General features: G+C 50.1%; 2 long non-coding RNA genes across 2 annotated transcripts in view; one reads left to right on the top strand and one right to left on the bottom strand.

Moving 5' to 3' along the window:
• Positions 1 to 2,024: 2,024 nt before the first annotated feature.
• The window catches only part of LOC144367176 (uncharacterized), a 62,813-nt gene continuing 38,990 nt past the window's right edge, over positions 2,025 to 25,847 (bottom strand). Inside the window, exon 4 of the long non-coding RNA XR_013426476.1 lies at positions 2,025 to 2,533. This is a non-coding gene — a long non-coding RNA (uncharacterized LOC144367176). The remainder of the gene's footprint in view (positions 2,534 to 25,847) is intronic.
• On the top strand, positions 13,963 to 19,825 carry LOC144367175 (uncharacterized). The gene is made up of 3 exons (XR_013426475.1): positions 13,963 to 14,250; positions 15,159 to 17,757; positions 18,556 to 19,825. It is a non-coding gene; the product is annotated as an uncharacterized LOC144367175 (long non-coding RNA).

Genomic DNA, 25,847 nt, shown 5'->3' with positions numbered 1-25,847 from the left:
GCCTTCCTGCTTTGTACACTGGTTCCTGAATGCCACCTGACCCTCCAACAAATTCTGGAAGGAAGGTTCCACCATCAATTCCGCAGTCAGGGGCAGGATTCATGGTCCTTTAGGCCTTGTTAGCTTAGGAGTAGCTGAATGGGCCCAGGCCCTCCCCCTGTGCTCTGGAACAATAACCTGTGGCTTGAGTAATAGCCTTAGGGTTTGCAAAGCTCTCCCAACAGCTCTCCTCCCGAGTCAGCAGATAGCAGCTCAGGCCGGGTCTTGGGCTGGTGGCTGTGAGGAAGTGGACAACAAGAATGCCATCCTCCCTCCTGGGGTAGCTCCTCTGGTTTGGTTCTGTCAAACCCCCTCCTTACTTTGGGGAAGCAGCTGACTCAGGCTGGACTCTCCTGGGCTTCTTGGGTGAGTTTCTAGAAACTTCTTTCTGGTTCTGCCACCACTCAAGTAGGTCTCTTTTCTAGAACCTAATCACATCTGTTCCTGGCTTCTCTCTTTCTGCTTCCCTAACCACGTCAGAGGGGAATAGACATTTCCCACCTGAACTCAGGGGGCTCAGGATGTGAGCTGAGCATGTCAGCACCCACCTTATATTTATTTTCTTTGTCCTCCAGTTACTTCTTCATGCTCACCGTGCAAGTGAAGGTAGGGACTGTGTCCTGTGTACATAGGTCTCCCTGTTACGTCCCAAAGGGCCAGTAAGGTCCTGGGCATACGATACCCATTTACCCAAACCCACTGCCTGGGTTAGGACATCAGTTCACACGCATGACAGAAACCCAGAATAACAATATTTAAGAAAAGTCAAGATTTTGTCTCATATAAAAAGCTTGACAGGGCTGGGGTTGTAGCTCAGTGGTTGGGCATTTTCCTCGCATGCGTGTGGCACTGGGTTCCATCCTCAGCACCACATAAAATAAATAAATAAAGCAAAGATACTGTGTCCATCTACAACTAAAAAATGTTTTTTAAGAAAGAGAGAAAGAGAGAGAGGAAAAAAAAAAAAAAAAACCTTGACAGTCTGCTTCATAGAGTCCTGCAGTGCTGGGACCTCTGTATTATGTCATCCCTCTTCCCTTCTCTGCATGGCCTCATGGGACAGGCTTACCCCATGCTGACTCCCCCGCTGGCAGGAAGTGAAGGGCTATGGGGTGGGAGTAACAAGGACCATCACAGTTCATAGCCCATTGGCCACGCAGGCCAAAGGGTACGCCTAGCTGCAAGGGAGGCTGGGAAATAGGGTTTTATTCTAAGAAGGCATATTTCAGGACCCAGCTGAAACCTACGTTATACTCACTAGCTGAAAAGTCTGAATTTATCCAAAAGATAAAGTCATGTGATGAAGTGAATCACATTCAGATTTCCTTAAAATAATCAGGCTCCAGGAATTATGATTCATTCATTCATTCCTTCATTCATCAAGCATTTCCTCCTCTATAAATGGGATTAGTAGTGCACCGCAGGGGGAGATTCCGAGAACACTGAATGAGCTAACACCCAGGCAACCCTTCGACCAGAGCAGCACAGAGGCCACAGAGTCGTACCAGGGTCCACTTGTCCTCTTCTTCCTTGGCACTGTCCAAGGTGCCATGGGGATTAGAGAGTTGACTCAGACAAGAGTCCCACTGTCAAGGAGTTCATAATTTAATGCTCCCAAGAAATATGAATACAAAGAAAGTCCCTGCAACTGTGGCTGCCCTTGCAGTGTGTACCTCTGAATCCCCTGGGGCCTCCTCCCTCACAATTTGGATCCGCTGGCTTGAAGGCTGGGCTGGGACATCTGCAGTCCATTAAACACTGCACTGGAGATTCTGAGGCACCTTCCATGTACAAGAGGCTCCCAATAGAATGCTGGGTGTCATATGGATGTGGGAGCCTTGGGGAGAGGTTGACTGACTCTGCCTGGGTGGGTCAGGGGAGGCTTCCCAGAAGAGGTGCCCCCTGAAAGAGAGGGTGGGCCACATCTTTGAGATGTATCAGCAGACATTACACTGATAAAATTGGGGTTGGGGGTGTAGGTCAGTAGTAGAGCATTTTCTAACATGGGTGAGGACTTGGATTTGATCCCCAGCTCCACCAAAAAAAAAAAAAAAAAAATTTTTTTTTTAATAGTGATGGCATTTTCCAGAACTTTCAAGAGTGAGTTAGTGCATAGGTTTGGGAGGTGGGGGTACTAGAGGAAAGATGACTGGAAATCAAGCACAGAAACTGGGCTGGGCTCAGCAGTCCCAAACACTCCCTTTCACCCCAAACTCACCCAATGACATGCACAGACTAAAAGCCAGCATTGACTATGACACAGAGAGGTGGGGAGACAGGGGAGGATGGAGCTTACCGGGAATGAATGAGCTCACTTTGGGATAAACTGATGAGGTTTTCACATTCAACATCTGAGTGCAACTCTCCCACGGGCAGGTGGGTGTACAGGTGTGAAGTTCAGGTGAGACGTGTAGGCTGGCGACGCAGACCTGGGTGATCTGCAGGCTGGTGATAGCTGAAGCCATGGGAGTAGCTGGGACCAGCTCGAGGTGGCCTGTGAGGTAAGAGAGGCAGAGGGTCAGGCTGCAGAGTGATCTACCCAGGAGACTCAGGTGTGCTGCTTTCTCAGCACCTGGCCCCGCAAGACAAAGCATGATGGTGAACTGTGAGCGGGGACCATCGGAGCTGCTGCCCAAGGACAAATGAGGGAAGGAGGAGCTATGTGGTTGTCACTCCCCCAAGTTCAGGCACTTGGGTGATCATTTTGAAGAGTCCTTGAAACAGGTAGGAATTCACAGCTTTCTAGCCAAGGAGTTGGCTGCCCTGGCAAGTTGGGGAGCCAGGAGCCCACAAACTAGAAGTGGGCTCATGAGCTGGAAGGGCTCAGGGCAATCCCCTTCCTCTCTGGATGTGGTTTCTGAGAAATGCCTTATTCCAGCCAGCACAATGGGACCCAGAAGCACACCCACATTGCTGTGACAGGTCACACACACACACACACACACACAGTAAAGCTCAGGGTCCTGTCACCATCTCCCCACTTGCACTTTTAATATATCTATACGAAAAACTCGAGCAAAGGATGCAAATAAAATGTACTTAACTAGGGATTGGACAGAGGGCCTCTTTTTTTTTTTTTTAAGAATAGAGTTATTTGAACTGGGGCTATTATAGAAAATACCAGACATATGGTCACCATATTAAAAGGCTGTGAGTCTTTGGGTGGGGTAGGAAAATTTTCTGAAGTAGTAACTTATGTTCCTTCCCAATATTTCCTTCTACTCTTGGACCTTCCTCCTCAAAGCCTCCGGGCAGAGCTGTATCAGCAGAGCAAAAATCTCCACCCAGTTTTCATCCCCTTGACTGCATCCTTCAGATTATATAAAAAAAAAATTGGGGAAGGAAAATACAACAATACCCCCTGCATGATTGGTATCTCCTAAAACTTGGGTGAATGGATAGAGAACTCAGACACTTATGAGTTTTGGAGAGGTGAGCCTTGACCCATTTCTTGACACAATAACTGGGCTGAGCCCCCAAGAGAGTCAAGGAACCCTAGGAAGACTATACCCTCTGCACTAGACAGCAAATAGGAGGCAACAGGGTCCCGGAGGCAAGTGTTGCGGGGATATTAAGGCAGGTACTAAACCATCAGGCGGAAATACACGTTTTCCCAGGAAATCATCTCTTGTTTGTCCCAGCATGTGATGGTGCCTCAGTATCATCATTAAGTGACAGAGAAGTAACAGAAAGAGCCACCAATCTAAAGGGACCACAGGATGGGAACAAGGGCAGCATCTCCCCCTCTGAGAGGCTCACTCACTAAGGCCAGGTGGGAGACAGGTCTCAGAGGATGTTTTTACCAACAGGTAACACTGGACATCAGAGTCTGAGTCTACCCCACAAATTTGAAACAATCTTGGGAGAAAGGGGTTGATCCCTAAAATGAATGAGATTCTGCCAGCCCAGCTGACTGAAAAGTCCAAATAAAAATTTAATTTCTTAAAGAAAATTAGAAAAAGTCACATTTCTTGTACACATGAGCTTGTGGTTCAAGAGCCATACATTTAAAATCATATATAGGTATATAGATTACCAAATTGGCTTTTTAAAGAACTGGCACTTTTTTAGAAAATATCAGTCAGATAGTTACTGTATTATGAACCCAAGTCTTCCAAAAGAAGAAAATGTTATTCCAACCCCACTCTTTAAAAAAAAGAAAACAACAACAAACAAACAAGGCAGGAGAAAGGTCCACTGTAATGCTTACAGTCATTTTCCAAACATTTCACGAAGAAGAAGAAGAAGGAGAAGGAGAAGGAGAAGAAGAAGAAAAGGAAGGAAGGAAGGAAGGAAGGAAGAAAAGAAAGAAAAGAAAAGAAGAAGAAAAAATTCCCTTGAATCCAGTCATTCATTCAATTTAGGCAAATATGGAAAAACTGGAAGAGTGAGCAATGAAGACAGAAGTCAGCAGAACAGGGGCTGGGGATGGAAAATGTTTTGCAATTTCACAGCCGATGCCACCTCTGTTGGTGTAATAGGTCATGAATGCGGGTGTTTTGGTGCCTGCTGCTAAGGGGAGCCCAGCACAGACTCCAGACACAGCCGCCCTTGACCTTCACGCACTTAATGGAGCGCCACCTGGATGTCTGGAAGAGCTGCCTCACCCTGACTCCTCTGAAGGACACCTGGTGAGTCCCGAGTACCCCTCCCGGCCCCCTCGACAATTTGTGAGATGGAGCCATGGAACCTTCTGCCAACAGAGGCCTCCACGGGGACAGGCTGCAAGACGACTTGGGAATGTTCTTGCTGAGGAAGAGGGACCAGGGCTGTCTGCTCACTGTCCCCACACCTCAGGAGGGAGAAAGGGGCTCTGGCTGCAGAAGGAGGACACTTCCAGATCACTGGACCATCACCCGCTGGTTCATGTCCCCAGGAAACCTAACCCTCAGGTGGAGGGGTCAGTGGGACTTCTGGAGAGTGGCTCAGTCAATGCCCTCTCAGCTCGGCCTTCTTCAGTGACTGCCCCATTCAAATGTGCCCACAGACAGGCACACACAGGCATCCGTGTTTAGTCTCCCCATCCTACAGAGGGTGCCTCAGGACCTCCAAGCCAGTTTTGTTCACTAAGCCTTGCCTTCAAGAATTTTCTGGGAGCCAGACGTAGTGGCACATGCCTGTAATCCCAGCCACTTGGGAGGTTGAGGCAGGAGGATCACAGGTTCAAGTCCAGCCTCAGCAACTTAGTAAGGCCCTAAGCAACTTAGTGAGACATGTTTCAAAAAATAAAAAGGATTGGGGATGTAGCTCAGTGGCTAAGCATGTCTGAATTTAATCCCCAACAGTCCCTCACCCCACCAAAAAAAAAAAAAAAATGTGTAGGTAGTATCTTTGGAGAAAGGGTGGAAATTCCATCGTTGGAAATAGTGATGCCATTCCTGTGTTTGGCAAATTCAGACACAGAGGTCATGGCTGGCTGCACGGAGCCAGTAGAAAAGAGAAGTTGCAGCAAGCGAGTCGGAAGGTTGGGGCTTCTTAGCTCTCCTTATCCCAGTCCAGTTCCAACCCTAGACTCTCTGATTCCCAGACTTTCTGCTGAACCATCCTCCCCACCCTGTCCAACCCACCCCACTCCACACGGCCTCCCTCAGCTTCCAGGGAAACGGTGGGGTGACAGAGAGTTCTAGACGACAAGTCCTGGGGAAGCCGCCAGGGCTCCCCTGTCTCCGGAAGCCAATGGAAGGAGTGATAGAAAGAAGAAGAGAGCCAAGCTATTTCCCCGGGTGGAAGGCTGGGTTCTCGGTCCAGTCCATCGGTGACCACCTGCCCAAACTATTGCTCCTGGAAATACCCCATGGGGTGTGAAAGCAGTGAGAAGAGATTAGTGACTCAGGGTAGGAGAGCCGTAGAAATTTTGGTGGAAGATTGAGTAGGAAACAGGCCTGGCTTTAAACAGGGCTGACTTCTCCAAATCGTCCCTCCCTACATGTGGCACTCACCGGTTTAGTCAAAGAAACTTGCCCACAAGATGCCCAGAGAGCAGGTGGTGGAGGGGATACCTGTTCTCTCAGAGACAGTGGGTACGGCAGGAAGAGCCTCAGAACAGGCATCAGGAAAGCCTGCTTAGTGGCAGAGGGACTTTGGTAATCGCCTGTGTTAGTCTGTTTGGGCCACCATAGCAAGACACCATAGACGTTCATTTTCTCACAGTTCTGGAGACTGGAAATCTGGTGAGGGTCCTCTTCCTGGCCTGCAGATGCCCACCTCCCTGCTGGGAGCGCACATGGTCTTTCCTCAGTTAATGCATGTGGAGAAGTTCCCAACAATCCCACTGGATTAGGAACCCAACCTTTAAAAGTCCTGTTTCCAAATATAGTGACATGGGGAGTTAGGGATCTAACATATAAATGTGGGGTGAGGAGACAATTCAGTCCACAGCATACCATCTCTGAGTCTCAGTTTTGTCATCTTTATAGTGTCTTGTCCTCAACAGCACCTGTCTGGGGGCTTTGCCTTTCCTCTCTCACTCCATTTCAGCTCCTGCATAATGATAATCTAACTGGTCGCTTTCAGGGTCCTTCTCCCAAGCTATTCCCTTGAGACTCCTACTAGCCTGTAAGGGAGATGAGGGAGGTGTTAATGCACTGTGCAGGTGATCGTGCTGGACTATAGCTGCCTCAAACCTAGTGGCTTAAAACACTTGTTAAGGTATCTCTGGATTTTGTGAGTCAGAATTGGGACAAGGCTGGATGGTTCTTCTGCTCCATGTGGCTTTGTCTGAGGGCATTTCAGTGTATGACTGGTAAAGGCGGCTTTAGCCACAAGTTTCTTTGTGCTTCCAGAGAGCTGGGAGGAAGCTGCAAACTTCCTTGAAATTTCCAGAACATCATCTGTGCCTCGCTCCACTGGTCAAGAAAGTCTCTAAGACCAACCCAGAGCTTCAAAGGAGGAGTAGCAGAGATGTGACCTTCAATCAATCACGTATCCTATATTAGTGCATTTGTGCCGTTGCTACTCTAATGAAATACCCCAGGAAGTCGATAAGGAAAAGAGATCGACTGGGCTCTTTTCAACCCTAATTCAGCTCCAGGGTTGAGAGGTCTCTTCAGGGGCTAGCCTTCTTGTGGGCAGAATCCTGAGGTGGCACGAAGCATCACATGGCAAGAGTGGGGTCCGTGGGGTGGGGGGACTGTCTCTTTCCCTCTGCTAATAAAACCACCAAGGTCCAGTTACTGGTTTTACTCTAATGATCTCATTTAACCCTGATGACTTCCTAAAGCCCCCACCTCTTAACCCTAGTTGGAGTAAGTTTTCACTCTCTTAATTTCTCATAAGAGCAATATATTTTAACCCATGAAGCCCTGGGGGACACTCAAACTATAACCAAACCATAGCCATCCCCCATTTTCCATTAGGAATAAGTTAGACACCTGATGATGTGGTTGTTTGGAGCACTTAGAGTTACTGTATACTATATTCATTTCTTAAGGCTGCTGTAACAAATACCTGCAAGTTTAATAGCTTAAAACAACATAATTCATCCTCTTATAGTTCTAGAGGTCAGGAATCTGAAAACAGGAATCTGACTTTGAGAAATCAAAGTCACCACTGAACTGCGTTCCTTCTGAGGCTCTAGGGGAGAACTTGTTTCCTTGCCTTTTCCAGCATCTGGAGACTGTCTGCATCCCCTGGCTTGTGGCCTCTTCCTCCGTCTTCAGGATATCGCTCCAACCACTGTGTCCATCGTCATACCAACTCTCCCGCCTCCCTTTCATACAGACTTTTGTGATTGCATCAGGTCCACCTGGATCACCTCTCCATCTCAGGATCTTGAACTTCACCACATCTATAAAGTCCCTTTTGCCATGTAAGGCAACATATTCACAGGTTCTGGGGACCAGGACATGGACATTTCTGGGGAGCATTATTCTGTCTAGTGCAGATATTGAGTCAGAACTAGAGCACAGGTGCCTGGCTCCTTGCTCACGAGGTGCTTCCCATGACAATATGAGGAGAGGCTCTATCAGTTATCAGTTGCCTCAAAAGCACAGCATAACTGATATCTCTAAACTGCAGGGTCTTAAAATCATAGGAGTTTATTCAGATCACAACCCTGCAGATCAGCAGGCTTTGGCTGGGGTTACAGGCAAGTCACCTTCTCCCCACATGCCTCATAATCCCTCGGTGGGCTACCCCAGATGCATTTTATGGCAAAACCAGAGGCGCAAAAGCCCAGGAGAAACATGGGGCTTTTGAAAACGTCTGCAACTGCTAATGCTCCATTAGTCGATGAAAATCATGTAGTTGGGACCAGAGTCAAGCTAAGAAGTCATAGGATTCCAATTTAAAAAGTGTGAATATAGGGAGTGGTGAAAAATTAGGGCACTATATCATTTTCCTCTTTATCTCAGGCCCCTTATGACATGACTCTTAATTCTAGGTGTCAGTAAATACTAAGTTACCAATGACTGTGTGTTATGTGCTCAAGAGTCAGAGACCTTGTAGTCATACCTACATATTTATTCCATCCCACCTGCTTCTCTTGCAAGTAATTGATACTCCTCCCTCTGAGAGGCCAATTTATATTTCCACCCCTTTTCATTGGCAAGAGCTTGGGATTGTTCTGAAAAACGGAGCACAGCAGAAGTGTTGTTACTGTGTTACTTCTAAAGTTTAGGTCATAAAAAAGGTTCAACTTTACCTGACCTTGTCTGTCTGAAGCTTGAAACCAAGCCACCATGTTGTGAGGAAGCCCAAGCCACATGGAGAGGCCCACTTAAAGAGGAACGAAGGCCTCTCCCACAGCCAGCATCTCTTGCCAGCCTGTGATAGGCAAACTGGGAAGTGGATTCTCCTGCCTCACACTGCAGTCTTAGTGACATTTTGATAGTAACCTCACAAGAAAGCATGCCCCAGAACTACCCAGCTAAGGCACCTCTAGATTCCTGATTTATGGAAACAATAAAGGATAATAAATGATAATTGCTATTTTAAATCACTATATTTGAGGTGATTTGTTATGCAGTATTGCTAACTGATACAAACCTACTCATGAGGCTTAGGACAAAATAGAAATAGATAGAATTTGGGGTATTAAGAAGCCTTCACTCAGTCACTCTAGGTAACTGAGCAGACACTGATGGAATCATCAACAATATTGTAAGAATACAGTCAGAATATACTAGGGTTGTTAAGAGGAAGGGTGGGCCAGAGATATGCTAGACACACTTCTCAACTCAAAGTTGGAACAGTTGACTGATAGTAACCCAATGTAGCTTGGAATTGGAACAAAATATTTGGAACAAAATATTTTTGACAAAAATAACCTAGGAATATAGTTAGTTTAATCCAGAAATTATCCTATGGGGCTCCCTGAAGTGACAGCTATTGTGATGGGGAAAAAATTATTACTATAAAAATGTTTCCGGTCTTTTCCATCTCCTCCACATAAGCAAGAGGATACTGGTTTCTCCCAATCAACGTCTTTCCCTCTCCTCTCTCCAGGGAGGGTCTTATCTTGCCAGATGTTACATTTGGGGGTTTTAAGTTGAAGAATCAAGAGGAAAGAAAAAAGAAGAAGAAGAGAAGGGGTGTATGGTTGGAGCTAGAAGAAGAATTGGAGAGGCAAGAAAGGAGGAGTGCATGATCAGAAGTGGTACACAGAGATAAAAGTGGGAGAAGAAAACAGGCAACGGCCTTGAGAGTGGGCAGCATGGGTGCCACTAAGCCTTGCTCTGCCCTGCCATGTAGCAGGGAGGAATGGGGTGTGGTGACTGGCTTCAGGCAGAGGAGTTGATTGGGTCAGAGGCTACAGAGGAAGAGGCTGGAAGCCAAGAAACTGTTCCTATGTTCCAAGATTGGAAGTCAGTGTGACTTATGACCTGGAGAATTTGGGCCACCCCAGGCCCAGCTGTGTCCAGATGCAAAGCCCAAAGACTCAGGCTTGTTCGAAGCTCACTGCCCGCTCTGTGCATCCCCTGGCGTGGCTCCAGGAAGAGAGGCTTGGAGGGAGCTTGACCTATCCCTAACCGGGGGAGCTGGGCTGGAGGAGAAGCATGGGATTTGCTGGACCTGACAGTGAACTCAGGAGTTCAGAAGCAAGGACAAAACTGCGCTGAGCATGAGGAGTCTGTAAAGAGCTGCCTCAGTTTCCTGGAACCCCCCACGTGCTTGAGTTTCCCAAGGGCAGGGAACGGCTCTTATTCATGCTTGTTCTTCATAATGAACATTATTCCTGACAGGTTGTAATTGCTCCATGAATCATGTCAGAGGGAGGAAGGAAGATGGGGTGGCAGGGACACAAGGAAGAAGGGGGGCCAGAGAGGGCGGAGGGGGGATGGCTGTTTCTTGACTTCTGCTCAAAAATTAATTGGCTGCCTAATTAAGACATGACATTTTTCTGGCTGAGACCTAATTTCTTCTGGAGGCAGAGCTGGTGTATTTCAGTCTTACGTTTCTGGAATTCTGGAGCTTGAGTCCTGTCATCCCCCCCTTGGCGCCACCTCCTCTCTCGGGTGAACTGCTGATGGAGGGTCGGAGCGCCACCTGAAACCTGATAGACATGGATTAAAATCCTCTCGACACCGCTGGCTGTGAGAGCTCCAGCACGTCCCTCAAACTCCTTATATAAGCTCAATCTGCTGTGAAGGAGGTGAGGCCCCTTGCTGCAGGAGGGCTAAAGGAAACGAGTGTCATCAAGTCCTGCCCAGCCTCAGCACATGGACCTCAGGGAGTGTCCACGCGCTCCTGCCTCCGGGGCATCTGGCTTCCCAGAAGCTTCCCTCTCCAGCTGCCCGCCTCCGCCTCTGGCCCCGCCGCCGCCCGACTTCCCAGGCTCGGCTCCTGCTTCCTGTAGCTGCCTCTGCTCTCTGCAGCATTTTTCTCTCAACTCCAGTTTAGCCTCCTGGACCTCGGACCTTGGCACTGCTCCTCCACGAGGTTCATGCCCTACAAGACGACAAGCAGCAAAGACCTCAGGGAAGAGCCACAGGAACAGGACCTTCCACCCTGGGCTTCTGGAGGGTCAACCTTCATCTCCTTCCAGCTGTTGCATACCACATGCTATTTGAAGAAAAGAGAGAATAAAGGGGTGTTCCTAAGCTCCACAACATGCCATCTCAGCCCCCAGAGAACCCCACTCCTCCTTCAGCCTCCTGCCTTGTCCCTGGGCCCCAGCCTCAATGGCTCCCCGGCCTTCATCCCCTCCGATGCTGCTCTTCACATCTGTGCTTGGACCATCTCCCAAATCAGGGAGCTGCAGGGAGCTGGAGGAACGCCACACACATTTGTTAATGAATGAGTGGAATAAGTGGCTAGAAGCCTTGGTGTCTGCCACCATTTTTACTCTCAAAGGTGGAAGATTACAAAGGGTGTCCTGCCCCCCCACCCCCGGACGTTTAGACTGGTCTCAGAAGAGCACCCTCTCTCTTTAGAATGTGTTGGGGTCCACCCACAGAAGGGGGAGGGTCTATGCCTGATTTGGGGGAGGATGGCACAGGGTCAGCCTGCCCTGACCATAAGTGTGCCATGCGTCAGGAAAGCACTCAGGAGCCCAGGCAAGCATCTCTGGAGAAAGGAGATTTTACGTTGGAGAAAGGGCTTTAGTGCTTTGGCCTTGACCGGGCCCAAGGCTCATCCCATGCCGGGAAGGAGAAATGCACTGTGGGGACAGACACTGACGAGCCCTTTCCTTTAATGGGACACAGCCCTCAGGAGGAGTGAGAGTGGGACCTGCTTTCTGTCCACCATGGGGCACCCGTGCACTGTGAGGAAGGTCCAGCAGGAGCTGCCAGCGTGGCTCTGTCCAGGGTGAGGAGCAGGCAGCTGAGGGAGGAGCTGCCCTGGCAAGCCCGTCACATTCCAGAACCCGAGGACCACGAACTCCAGCCCACGGCATCCAGGGCTGGCAGCCAGCCCAGGCGTTTCCTTTCATCCCTGCCTCAAGCTTCTCTGTCTCTCTCTCTCTGCATCCTGGGGCCAAAGTTTCTGCTGGGGCTTCTGTCTCCCTTCCCTGCAGAGGGGCTGTGTGGAATGGGAGGGAGCTGGGAGAACGTCCCCCTTCGATTGTGCTGCTGGGAAGCCATCTATCTCTAAACTATGGACTGAGCATCCCAAGTGCCCAGCCCTGTGCCAAATCCCAGAATGTAAGCATGGAGGAGCCCTGGCCTCCGCCCATGGTGCCATCGACCCAGGAGGGAGGAGACTGTGCTGGTGGAGTCATCCTTGAGGGCCTCCTGCAGGCAGATCCAGGAGCTCGGAGGAGGAATCTCACTGAGGCCTTTGCACCCCTGAACCCCATGCTGTGCAAGGGCCAAGGCCTCATCTGCTTGGTCACCACCCGTGCCCAGCACAGTCCCCTGGAGGAATGCAGCACACCTTTGTGAATGAATGAGTGGAATAAGTGGTCCAGGAAGACTTATTGGAGAAGAGGGAATCCGATCAGGGCATTAAAGGATGGGCAGTATCTGACCAGGTGAGAGGAGGAGGGTTTACTACACAGCCAGGAGCCTCGCAAAGCAAAGCAGGCGAAGGGACTGTCCACACAGGGGCTATTCTGGACAAAAGTGGAAGGTGTAGCTCTTCTGTCTCTCTTAGGATCAAGCTGAGGCCCCTAACATCACTTACAAGACACTTTGCCCACTGCTTCGGGACTGCTGCTTACCACTCCACCCTGGGCCACTGCACCCTCCAGCCAGCACCGTGTTGATTTGCCATCTGTGGACTGAGCCCCTGGCTCTCTCTCCTCCAGGCCTGTTGACATTTCGACACAGAGGCCCTTCACCTCTGCCTCCTGGCACTCTGCTAGTGGTCTCTTCCTCTGAGGGTCTTCCCTCCAATGTTGGGCTCCTGACCTTCCTAAGCGTGACCACTCCTCTCTCTGCCTGCCCCCTGCTCACACTTAGCCACTGCGAATTGTTATTCCTGGTCTGTTTCCCCAACTCGACTCCTCACTTTTCAACCACACCAGATTCCCTCCCCGACAGTTCGCCACAGTCAAAGACAACTCATTATGATGTCAGAGACACATCAAAGGCAGCCAGCATCCAAGGGGACCAAACACAGCCGTCAAAATAGAGATGACACAGTCCCAGACAATCTCAGCCTCAGCTCCCATCGTCTTTCTTTTCATTTCTAAGTGGAGGAGGCTGGGCTGAAGCAGGCATGGATCACCCAGCTGGTCTATAAAGCATTAGTGATTTTTTTAAAAAATGTTTTTTTTAATTGTTGATGGATCTTTATTTTATTTATTTATACGCGGTGCTGAGAATCAAACCCAGTGCCTCACACATGCCAGGCAAGTGTGCTACCTCTGAGCCCCAGCAGCGTTAGTGATTTTTTTTTAAAAGAGAGAGAGAATTTTTAATATTTATTTTTTAGTTTTCGGCAGACATAACATCTTTATTTGCATGTGGTGCTGAGGATCAAACCCAGGCCACACGCATGCCAGGCGAGCACGCTACTGCTTGAACCACATCCCCAGCCCCAGTGTTAGTGATTTTTGATCACACTTAGAAGCATCCTTCATGGGTACAGATTTCCCTTAAGCCTGTCAACTCACTGAAGCTAGGATCAAGTCTAATTACCCTTTGTATTGCCAATTAAACACCACATTGGATAAACTGTAGGCTTAATAAATTATTATTTCTTTATTTGGATAATTAAAGCAGACTCAGAGACAATGTCATCATCATGTCCAGTCTCTGGCCTCAACACGGAAGGGGCTTTTAGCAGTACTCCAGCCTAGAGATTATGCCCAGGTGTCATCATACCAGAAGTAGGAACTGAACCTGCTGCCATAAATGGGAGGCAGGTTCCCAACTAAACATCATATGTTTAGTGATGGAAATGGCTTTAGGGAACATGGAGCCCAGGCTGCGCTTCATCAGATGGGAAACGGACTGTGGTATGGAAATTACTTTTTCAAGGTCAAGGTCATAAGACATCTCTGGCTGGTCAGATCCAGATGTTTCACCTGGCCTCTGAGGTCCAGCATTCTCTACTTGCCACTCATTCAATTAAGAGAGCCTGGAACACCTCTCTCGCTGTTCACTGGGGAAGAGGATGTAGCCACGTGAGACTCACAGGCCAGCTGACGTCTGCAGGGTGTCTGGCACTCTGCTTCCTGCAGTGACCTTCAATAAATGTCAGCTGCCTCTCTTTCTCCCCACTCTAGGAGTTTTTCTTGCTTCTCTGTCCTTGCCTTGGCTGGGAGAAAGTCACTGTCTGCTTCCAAAGGACTTCCCTGGGTGTTCAGGGCCCACCCTAAGATAGGTAGGTCCCCACCCCACCCCCCCGCCCCCCACATGCTAATCTCTCCTCCTTTTATCCTTCCTGGGGCTTAAGTAAACATCCCTACCCACTCTCCATCCCCCCTGAGTTTGTGTGAAGGTGGGAAGTTGCCTTATGTCTCCCATGGACAGTCCACCTCCCACAATCATCTTACCAGGCCCCAGGCGCCTCAGCCCTGCCACAAGCCTAGGGGACCTAAGCTTATCTCTGTCCACCATGCCAGAGCCCCTGCACAGTGCTGGGCAGACAGGAAGCCAAACAACTGGAGTGAGACTGTGGCTGGCCCCTGCTGGCCTGACTGGCTGCCTGCTCCAGGGAGGAGTGGGATGGGGTGGGGGGAGGGAGAGGGGAGGCAGTTCTCCTGCTCCTCTGAAAAATGCCCAGAGGACAAAAAGGCCTCCTCCCATTCCACAGGATGGATGCTTCTAGGTGTCCTTGCCCCAGACCCCTCTCCCTGGGCTGTGCGGACCATTTGCAGGAATTCCAGAGCAGGCCATGGCAACCCGCCTGGAAAACAGTCCCCCCCCCAAGTTGAGCTAGGCAGGGGGGCCAAGAATTCACTTTAATCCCCAACTACCAGCAGGGACCAACTCAGGAGGGGTTATGTTGTTGTCTTAAGCAGCCTGTCCTTTCTCGTGGCTCCCTTTCCTGGGAAAGGCGAGGAGGGGTCAGGAATGGAGGCAGGGGCAGGCAGGAAGGAGGTAAGGACTGGTTTAGTGAGCACCACCTTGCTGCCTGGCTGTCGCTCGACCTTCAGTCTGACTAGAGGCCTCATTGATATTCCAGTCGTGGCCAGCCTGGGGACAGCAACAAGGAGCTGCACCCAGGGAGCATGTTCAAACTGTTCAGACACCAGAATTTTTATTAATCCATTTAATCCCTCTGGACAGGACTGCAGGAGACGGACAGTCCATGGAAGCCGCAGAGGGTGGCCGTATCTATGCCTGGATGCCTACCATCACGTGGGCAATGACTCAGCCCTTTGCTTCTGGGACCGCCACCCTGGGGAGGGCTGTCTCCCATAGCTCCAGACAGGGCACTTTCCACACTGTGGCCTCTGTGGAGATTCTTCAGAGCATGGACTCTGCTTCCATCTCTCACTTGGCTCCCACTGACGGCGGGATCCCTTAGGCAAGCTCCGCAGCCTCTCCGGGACTGTTTCCTTGTCAAACATCTGAAGCAATGCCATTCCAGGGCCTGCCTCCAAGGACCATCCTAAGGACGGAATTCAAATGCAGAACGGGCTCAGAGCAGCGCTGGGTGCCTCCTAAGCGCCCTGTTAAGAGTTTGCTAAATAAATTGGTCCCAGCTGTGAAATATGAGATCACACAGATGACAGCCCGTTCAGGTTTGGAAGCTCTCGTAGGCTCCTGAACTGTTTCTCCTTCAAGCCCTTCATCTGCTCGATAAATATTTATTGAATTCTTACCATGTGTCTCTGTATTTGGCCTTGGGTTTACTATGCGAGGAAAGCAAAATGGTCCCCGTGCTCACAGAATTTACCGCAAATGCACAAATAACGACATGGTTTCTGATTGTGCTGAGAGCTATAAAGAAATGAGAATCCTGGAAGCTGCGCAGGAGAACAAGAGGGCAGACCTATTCAGGAACTGGGAGGTAGGAGGTCTCTAGGAGGAAATGACACTGAAGCTCAGATCTGAAAGATGAGAAAGAGCAGCTATTAGAACTGGGGGGTCAGGGAAGAGTGTTCCAGAAATGTGTGAGGGCCTCTCGGCCAGCAGGAGCAAGACACAAAGCCGAAACCAGAAGGACACCAACATGGCTAAAGCCCAGTAAATAAGGGGCCAAGGGAGAGAGGCTGGAGGGTTAGGCAGCACCAGATTCAGGGTCTGGGGTCATATTCCAGGTAGAGTGTAAGGGATAGAAAGGATTAAGATGGTGGCATGACATGACCCCATTTGGCTCATGTGGGGAGAGTGGCTTGCTGTGGATGAGTGACTGGGAAAGCATTAGGAAGGACCTCAGGATCACAGGAGAGGTGCTGGTGCCTTAGAGAAGTGGCCATTGGGACGGAGAGGGGGTGGTCAGGTTGAGACATTGTGGAGGTGGAAGGCAGGGCTTAGAGTGCCGGAGCTGGAGCTGGGTTTTTAGGGATGTTAAGCCTAGTGAGACCAGGAGCTGGTGGCCAGTAGTGACTGGTGGCTCCCACACTCTGGGCTGGGACCCCCTGGGGAACGAAACATGCAAGAGCAGGAGCATGCTTCCTTTGTTCAACCTTCCTAAACACCTTGTAAATGTGCCCTGTTGTGCCTCTAACGAAGACCTGGAGTGCTGGTCTTCGAACAAAATAGAAGAATTCTGAAAATGGGTTCTCTCTAGCACAGGGCAGAGGATGATTGTTGTCTGCCTGTCCCCAATTCCATTCTTCCTTTCCAGAGCATTTGGGGTCTGGCCCACATTGAAGCTGGCTCTGTCACTTACTAGCCATGAAACCTTGAATGAGTTACGTGAGCCCCACTCACCTCAGGTTTCTTCTTCTGTAAAGTGGGGAGAATAGGTAGTGCCCACCCGCAGGTCACTTTTGTGCTGAGCACACTGTGAACATTGTCATTTACACAGCCAAAGGACGAATGTTCAGGTTTGGCCCTAATCACACCTGTGCCCTCAAAGCCCCAAAGCCTTCCTACAATTGCCACGTCTACCACTCGCCCCCAGCACTCTGTGCTCTTGAAGTTGGATTTGAGAATCCAGGTTCAGGGCCTGACGTTTATCTCCAATGAGTCTCATTTTGTTAGATGCGGTCAGTGGCACCAGCCTGTCCGTTTCCTTCTCTTTTGGGTGAAGACGAATAGCGTGAGGAGCGCTGAGTTCACATTTATGGCCACAGAAATAGCCTTGGGTGGTGCTTTGCCGATTCCTGGGGAGTGGCCCCAGCCTGGGGAGGTGGAGGCAGGACAGGTGTGGACTGAGGTGGAGCTGTGCCCTCCTGCCCTGCTGGCTGGGGATTTGTGCTCTGCCCCACTCATCCCTTCCCCTGACCTTTCCTAGGTCCCCATTCCCGACTTGAAGCTGATCTCCTCCCAGCCATGGCTGGTAGCTTTGATGCATGCCTCTTCCCTAACTCCCTAAGGGCAGCTGGGTACCCCCCTCCCCATCTGGACTAGAGCTCTCTGAGGCAGGGGCCATGGATCCTGGGAGCTCTTCTCCTGTTCTCCACGCACACACTGGGCTCCGCTCATGGAGGGAGCTGGACTTGAAGGTGACCCTGGCACTTAGAAAAGGCCAGAAAGAGAGCCAAACCTAGAAGCCCTGGGAAGCAAGAGCCCATTGATTCCACAGCGCTCCTGAGCTGCAAGAAAGTGGAGGGACACACTCCATGCCAGGCCCGTGTGGCTGCCCGTCGGCCAGCATAACAACACGCCTTTGGTACCAGTTTCCAGAACTGATGGGCCCGCTGGTCCAGTGCCTGCCACCTCCTGTTAATGCACTCCTTGTTCACCACGTGTGCTGTGAGGGATTTTTCCAGAGGTAAGTTCTTGGGAGAATTAAATTTCCCTAATAAGCAGTTTTTGCAAATAATTCAAAGAGCAGGGAGAGAGAGGAAGGCAGCTTCTGTTAGATACTACACTGGCAACCCACAAACTAACCCTCAGTGGAGCAATTGCCTAGAGAATGGGAGAAAATTCTAGAAGAATCCTTGTTTCCTTGGCTCCTTGTTCCTTAAATAAATCTTGGTCCACTTTTTTTCTGCCAATCTGCTGATCTGGCTTGGAGAAAACCAGGAGGAGAGAGGGCTGAGATGGAAGATAAAGAAGAAAAAAATATATAATCCCTTTATATTTGTGTAATGTTTTCTATGTTTTCTAAGCACTTTTGCCTTCATCAGCCCAACACTAATTTTGTGCTATTAAATACTCACTCATTTGTCAGAGTTTTCATGAGGGCCTACTATGTGTTGGACCTTGTGCTAGATGTGCTAAAAGAGATGTGGTAGTAAACTACACCTGGAAAAGATAAAAGCCTGGGTGAGGAAACAGAATAAGCAAATTATATCAGTCTGTTTTCCATTACAATGATAAAATATCTGAAGTTGGGTATTTTATAAAGAAAAGAGGTTTCTACAGCTCATGAGACTGAACATCTGAACAGCATGGTGCCAGCTCTGTTGAGGGACCCCTGGCTGCATCACATCATGGCAGATAGTATCATGGTAGAAGCCTGTGTGCAAGGATGAGATCACAGAGTGAGAAAGGAAGTCAGTGAGCAAGGAGGGGTCATTTCTGGCTCTTTCAGAACAACCCTTTTTTTTTTTTTTTTTTTTTTTAGGAACTAACTGGCGTCTCAGGAGAATGACATTAATCCGCTCTGAGGACAGCACCCCAATGACCCTCTTCCTATCAGGTCCCACCTCTTAAAATTCCCACCACCTCTCAACATTGGCACACTGGGGACCAAAGTTCCAGCACATGAGCTCCCAGGGGACAAGCCACATCCACACCATAGCTCAAATGATGAGGATTTAAGGTGGCAGAGTGGGCATCGGATCCCCTCTGGTGGTGACCAATGGAGGGAAACAGAAATCCTGTGGTAGGGATGTCAAGGGCGTCACAAAGGAAGCAAAGTCAGAACTGAGCTGCTGCTGATGGAGGAGAAAGGAGGAGACACAGGAAAAAAATTCTTAATTTTGTCTGGCCCCATTCTCCCACAACCGATGTTCCTCCGCAGAGAGCATCCGCATGGTAAAAAGGCTTGGAAACCAGGGGGTGGGAAAAAGATGAAGGAACTTTGGAGTCTGATTTGGAGAAGAGACCTGGAGACAAGGAACATCTCTGTCATTATCCGAGGACTGACGGATATAAAGACACGGTGGATGTTCCCCTGACGTCAGTGGGAGACCCAAGGTCAGTGGGTGGAAGGACGATAGTTTAACTCAGAAGAGAAAGATAGTATGTGACGTAATGCAAACAAATTGGCCAGAACCAGTGTCCCCTCCCCCAAGAGGACACTGGGCCACGTCGCGAGATAATTTTAGTTGTCACACAGGAGGTGGAGCGTGACTGGTATCTAGGGAGTAATCTCAACAAGGATGCCGCTTCCACACATCCTACAATGCACGAGGAAAACTCCCCCTCCCACCTCCAACCACCCCCCAACCAGGGTCAAGTAACCCTCATGGAAAGAGCACAGATTTGCAGTTCTAATCCCCCACGTCAGCAAGGCTGCTCACTAGCCCTGAGACTAGTGACACAAGCTCTTGTTGTCAGGGCGCTGATCTGTGTAACGGGGATAGCAGAACTGGATTTGCAGGGTCAGAGTGACATCCCGTGGGATCTTTCTGAGCAGTGTCCAGCAAACTACCTGGTAAAGAAAAGGTGCTCCACAGTGTCCTGCACCTATTAGACCACAAGGATGGCTTTGTTTCCTTACAGTCAAAAGGATTTCCCAATAATGATGGATCAGGGTGCCAGAGAGATTAAGAATTGTGAGTTTTCGGGCTGGGGTTGTGGTAGAGCGCTTGCCTGGCATGTGTGGGCCACTGGGTTCAATCCTCGGCTCCATATAAATAAAATAATAAAATAAAGAACTGCAAGTTTTCTGTCTGTCTCTGGGAGTGTTCAACTCCTGCAGGGATGCTGTTGTTTTCTGGAACAGTTTGGAAGTTAGGTTTAAGCGTCAATTGCTTGGTCCTTCCATTCTCGTATTCCTCTACAGGGGGATCCTGATTTCTGTATTGGAGTCTAGTACTCCACGAACCTGAGGGATTGCACTCTTCCAGAAAAAAAAAAAAAAAAACAACTGATTCATATCAGTGATCCAAGTGGAGCCAGAGACTTGCTCCCTGCCCTTAGGTAATGCTCCAACCCACCTACCAGTGAGCTTTCCATTCTATAACAAAACACCTGAGATCATCAATATAAAGCAAAACTTATTCTGGCTCCAGTTCCAGTGATTTCAGTCTGCAGTCGGTTGGCCCCAGTGCTCTTGGGCCTGGGTGGGTCAGAGCATCATAGCATCATGGCAGCAAATACAGAGTGCAGCACAGGACAAGGAAGTCTGAAGATCTAGGAAGGGGAGGTGGCAGAGAGCACAGGAAGCCCTGTGACAGAGGGGCTGAGTGGGACATTGGCCCATTGCTCTCTGCCACCTCAGAGGCTGGCAGGAGGAAATGGGCCTCACTGAGGAAAGTTGGCATGGAAAGGGGGTCCCAAGGGTCCGTCAGCAGGTCAACACGGGGAGGTAGAAACTGACACTTGTCCCTGCTGAAGAGTCCAGGCTCTGGGCAGACACCTTTGCAGACAGCCCTTGGGGCCAGGATGACAAGTAGCAGCACAGACTCAGTGATTCTCAATGTTCTGAGTTCTATAAAGGCAAAGCAGGCAGGTGCCGTGGTGGAAGGGTCTCCTCAGGACACACACCTCCCCGGGAAGCCCGCTGGGAGCACGGCCCGAAACGATGCTAAGGTGAAACTGCACGAGAACCTTCATCGCCCGCTTTCCTTCACCTGAAAAGTCTCCCTGCTTTTGGTGAAGATACTGAGATGCAGAGAGGTGAAATGAGTTGTCCAAGGTCCAAATGGCAGGACTGGGACTGAACCTAGAGTTCTACTTATTATTATTTATAATCTGCCAAAAGTTAATAAAAAGAAAAAAAAAACAGGCATGGCGCTGGCATGCGCCTGTCATCCTAGCTACTCCAGAGGCCTGGGCAAGAGGATCACAAGTTCAAGGCCAGCCTGGGCAATTTAGTAAGAACCTGTCTCAAAATTTAATTAAAAAAAAAAAATTGGCAGGGAGCCAAAATTGGGGGTCGTAGAACACCACTGGGTTCAATTCCCAGTCCTGCAAAATAAATAAATTGAAATTTTAAAGTATGGTTGGGAACCTACCTATAGCTTCAGACTCAGTCCAGTGTTGAGTGGTGGACTCCTGGGTTCCTGGTGGACCTAGGGAATCAGATTCTTTGGGGCTGAGCCTTGGAAACCTGTATACACAACAAGTTCACCAGGTGATTTACATGCACAGTAGACTCTCAGAGGTGCCAGCTGAGATCCGTTGGCTGGGCACAGATCAAAGACCTCTGAAGTGCCTCTCATTCGAGAGAGCCAGAACCCAGTACACAGGTACAGCAGAGCCTCTGGGCTGCCTCCCCTCCCTCTCCACCTACAGATGCCGCTCGGGAACCTCCAGGAGGACTCAAACCAAAGCTCCCCCAGACCCTAGAGCTGGAATCAGCACCCTCCATGCCAGTCTCCTGCACAGGCCCTCTGCTTGCCGGATTCCTCTGCTGGTCACTGTGGCCCAGAAGGGCTGAGACTAGCTGGACAGATGGAGGAGGGCGAATGACAATAATTAGCATTTCCCGTCACCCCAGGCAAGTGCCAATGGACGCGGCTAATCCAACGGTTTATTCAGGAAGCAGTGATGGACAGACAGTAGGTTCTCCTCGGGGGGGGGTCTGCTTTGGCTTGACAGTGCCCACGGGTCCAGCCCAGCAGACCCGGGCCCCAGGACTGCCGTTGCCAGGCTGTCAGGAAGTTTGTCCTCCCGTGTCTTTCCCTGAACTTGACCTTTTCTGAGGTTGTTTATTTTCTGTGATTGCTGATTCTCTGTCACCTGGCCCATTGCCCTGCAGAGGGTGGGTCTGACAGGAGGGCAACTCCACCTGCCACCTGCCCCATCTGTCCTTCCCACAATTCCCACCCTGAGCTCCCACTAAATCGGACCATTTAGGGTCCCCTAGCTGCTCCCACCCTGCGCCTCCAATCTTGCCACTTCCTCTGCCTGAAAGTCCTTCCCTCCTTCATCCGAGAACATTCTCTCCTTCTGCGGGGCTCTGACCTGCACCATCCCCTTCATCCTCATTTACAGCACGTTGAGTTTGTCTGGAGAAGGCAGATCATGTGCCCCCCCCCACCCCTTAAAATATTGATTTTTTGCCAGGCTCCCTTGTTTCTGGGAGTGATGATGTGACACAATTCTGCCAATGAGATATGAACGTGATTTTTTTTTTTAAAGCAAAAAAAAGGAGACAGAGCTGGCCCGTGGCTGGCAGGTACCTTTTGCTTTTCCCCTCCTGCGCCCTGGGAAGCCTCTGTTGTGGTGCCTGGGTGTGGAAAGCCAGCTTGCAACCCAGAAGATGAAGTCCGCAGGTGAGGGACACTGACCTGGAGGACAGAGGGAGCCAGAGCCCTTGACATCCTTGAGACTCCGCATTCCTACCCCCACTCTTACAAGAGGAGAAGGGCCCCAGTTTGTTTAGGCCTCGGGAGGCAGGTTGCTGTGACATGCAGCCCAGTGAAGTCCCGGCTCCTCTCCAGCCCTGCCCCTTCGTTTCCAGTCACCTGGTGGGTGGGCCCTTCCCCATCTCTGAGCTCAAGACCCTCTGGGCCTCTGCAGGGCAGTTATGCTGTTTGGCTTTATGTGCTTACGGTGTATTTGTTTCAGCAACCTTAATGTGAGTCCTTTAAAGGAACAATCCTCCTCCCAGGACTCCCCACAGGAGCACTGGACCTCAGGAGATGCTCGGGAAAATTGTTGGACAGGACTGGTCAGCACCGGGGTTGTAGCCCCACTGAGGATCATCTGTGATGACTCCACCATGGGCTCTGCATTAACTGTCCAAAGCCCCTGAGTTTGCCCTTTACCCTGCATCTAGGCCTAGTCTCCTCGGGGGCAGCAATGCACAGAACTGTCCCATGCCCTCTTCTTCCAAGGAGCAGGCTTAAGAGAGCAGAGGTAGCTTGGCCTCCTGGGGACTTCCCCTTCTGCCCTCCCTGAGATTGCTGGGCGAGGGGCTCAAGTCCTCAGGGTCCTTCTCCCCACCACAGGCTCAGGAAGCAGCTGAGTTCATCTGGTCCAGTCTCCTGACTCAAGCTGGAAAATTCCACAGCTTCCAGAGCATTAGAAGACTCTGGGTTTCTTTTCATTAGTAAGAATGGAACAAATACCAGGCTGCAAGGGACCTGGGGCAAGGCTCGTTGGGGACACTCTTAGGCTGGGGATGGAACACAGGGTCTCACACCTGCTAGATTAACACTCTACCACTGAGGTATAACCCCCATCTACACATTTCTTTCCACTACCTAACTGAATGTTGGCACCAAAAAGACAAAAAAAACAAACAAACAAACAAAAAAAACCCTCAAAACCCAATAAGTAATTGTTGGAGGAAGGGACAAAGGAAGGGATGCCTTAAATAAAGTCATGCAAATGACTTGCTAACCAGGATGAAGGCTCCCTACATCCCTTCCCACCCCACCTTCCTTTGGGGGCTGGACTCAAAAGGCTGCCCTGGTTCTTCCCTCAGCCCTCCAGGCCCGGCCCGGGAAACGCCTCCTCTTCCATATCCCCTGACTTTTCAAGCAAAATTCACCACCCAGTGCTCCAAGAGCAGAGTGGACACTGTGGTCCATCATTCACCAACTGGACGGAGCGCTCTGACTCTGTCTCAGCAGTAGACACATATCTCAAGGGAAAGCTTTCCCTCACACTGGGAGACTGGGTCTCCAGGTCTTCAGACAGTCGCACAGCAGGGTCCCCTTCCTGGGAGGAGGAGGGGGTGGGGCAGGTGGAGGAAGCCTGCCTTTCAGCGGGGCTGGCTGGTGGGCAGGCAGGACGAACATGGCGTCTTCAGACTGTCCAGAGTGTGCCCTCTGGGGCTGGGGATGAGCTCAGTGATGAAGCGCCCGGTTAGTTCTTGTAAAGGTGAGCAGCTCAGGGAACCAGAGTCAGCACCCAACCCAGGAGCAGGATGGAGAAACACCTGCCCTGGGCTCAAGGCACTGGTCCATGGAAGATGGAGTCGGACCCCAGGGTTCTCCCAGGCCGGTGGTCCTGAAGGGTGTCTCTGAGTCAAAGAAACCCTGAGAGACATTTTCAAGTTTTCCAAAGAACTAATGGAATCTTCCATTTTATGGCAAGATGGAATACGTTAGAGTAAAAGGTCATTTTTCTTTGCCTTTGGCTATAATTTGATCGACATGGTAGCCTCGTGGGAAAAGAAATTAGATATATGTGACTTGGTAGATAAAACCTTTCAAAAGGCGGGGTCTTTTTTTTTCATTAGAGAGGCTTTGCCCTTTTATTTTTATTTTATTTTCCCCTCTGGGCGACCCCCTCCTCCCACTGACTAGAAGTCATCCTGTGGACACCCCTAGCTGCCAGGGACGTGAGGAATTGAAGTGCTTCCCTCCTTTGTCTCTGTGTAGAAGGGGACTGAGTGGGATGGAGCGAGCCAGCATAGCCACGTATGATCCCCTCTGCATCCCTGGCCATCCTCCCCACCTGCCTTCCGGTGACAATGGGTGGTCCCTCTGTCCTGTCACCTTCGTACCTTTATTTCCTGCCTCATCAGATTTTCCTGCTCTCTTGGATGGCATCATTGTTTTCTGCACAACCCCAGCCATTCCCGTGTTAAAAAGAAAATCAAACCACTCTGGGGACAGTGACTTCAGAGGTGGATGGGAACTTGTTGGGATGTGAGACAGTGTCCGTCGGCTCTTGCTGACCTTCAGTGAGCGGCCACAAGAGAAAGGCAATCGTCAGCCAGTGCTGGGCCCCAGGTAAGTGGGAAGAAACAGCGGACAGCTTCACGGGGGACCTTTTCTGCCTGCGGCTGCAGGTTCTGAGGCTCGGAGGTCAGAGAGTCATTGTCCCTTGCTGACTGCTAGCCCCGAGTTGCTCCTCTCTGGACAGGTAGGTCACTTAATCTTTTCATCTTTCAGTCTTTGGGTTTTTTTTTTTTAATCTTTAAATTGTGGCCAATAATGTATGAGCTTCGAAGGTTAATCATGAGGATACAGAAAAGCAATGCATCCAGGATTGGCTTATCTTCTAAAAGAGAAATAAAAATGGGAGCTGGGGAAAGAGAGAGCCCCGCCTCCCATATCCGAGCACCTGATGTTCTGTGTCATAACGGAGTGCCATGGCCCAGGGCTCCTGCCACGTGAGCAAAACATGCTCATTCCCTCTCTTCAACCTGTTCAGCCCAGAGCATCCTCCAATAAACGCGGCCACTCTTGTGGCGGAGAACTCTCAAGTTCCTATCTATAGCTCAGACCTTCGTCCTGCACTCCAGAGCCAGGCACTTGACACTCTGTTCTTGACGTTGATAGTTGGAAACAGAAACTTCACCTCCAAATATCGGAAAGTGAGCCCTTCATCTTCCCCATGCCCCTGTGCCTGGTCCACATTCTCTGTCTCATTAAATGCATCATAATCCTTTGGCTGCTCCAGTTAGAAGCTAGGAACCCTCACCTCCCTCCTTCCCATCCCTCGCCTCCTTCCCATCCCTCTCCCCCCCCACACCCCGTCATCAAGTTCTGTAACCTCCACCTCTTACACATCTCTGTCTCCATTGCCACCCTCTCAGTCTGGGCCGTCATCTCTCACCTCTGTGACCGCCCCTGTTTATTTCCTACCCAACAGGCGTTGCCCTCTTTACCTGCCTATCAAACCCTCATTTTGCTCCGTGCAACCACACGTCTAACCCATGGGCTGGATAACAATGAACGATCCTGTTCTGCTTTGCCAGACATTCAATGTTTCAGCCTTGTTTTCAGTTAGGGGGTCACTATGACCCAGTTTGGACACAATGAAACTGGAAAGAGAGGTCTTTGA

The sequence above is a fragment of the Ictidomys tridecemlineatus genome, chromosome 10 (assembly GCF_052094955.1).
Source record: "Ictidomys tridecemlineatus isolate mIctTri1 chromosome 10, mIctTri1.hap1, whole genome shotgun sequence".
Lineage (NCBI taxonomy): Eukaryota > Metazoa > Chordata > Mammalia > Rodentia > Sciuridae > Ictidomys > Ictidomys tridecemlineatus.
This window is presented reverse-complemented; position numbering and strand designations above follow the sequence as displayed.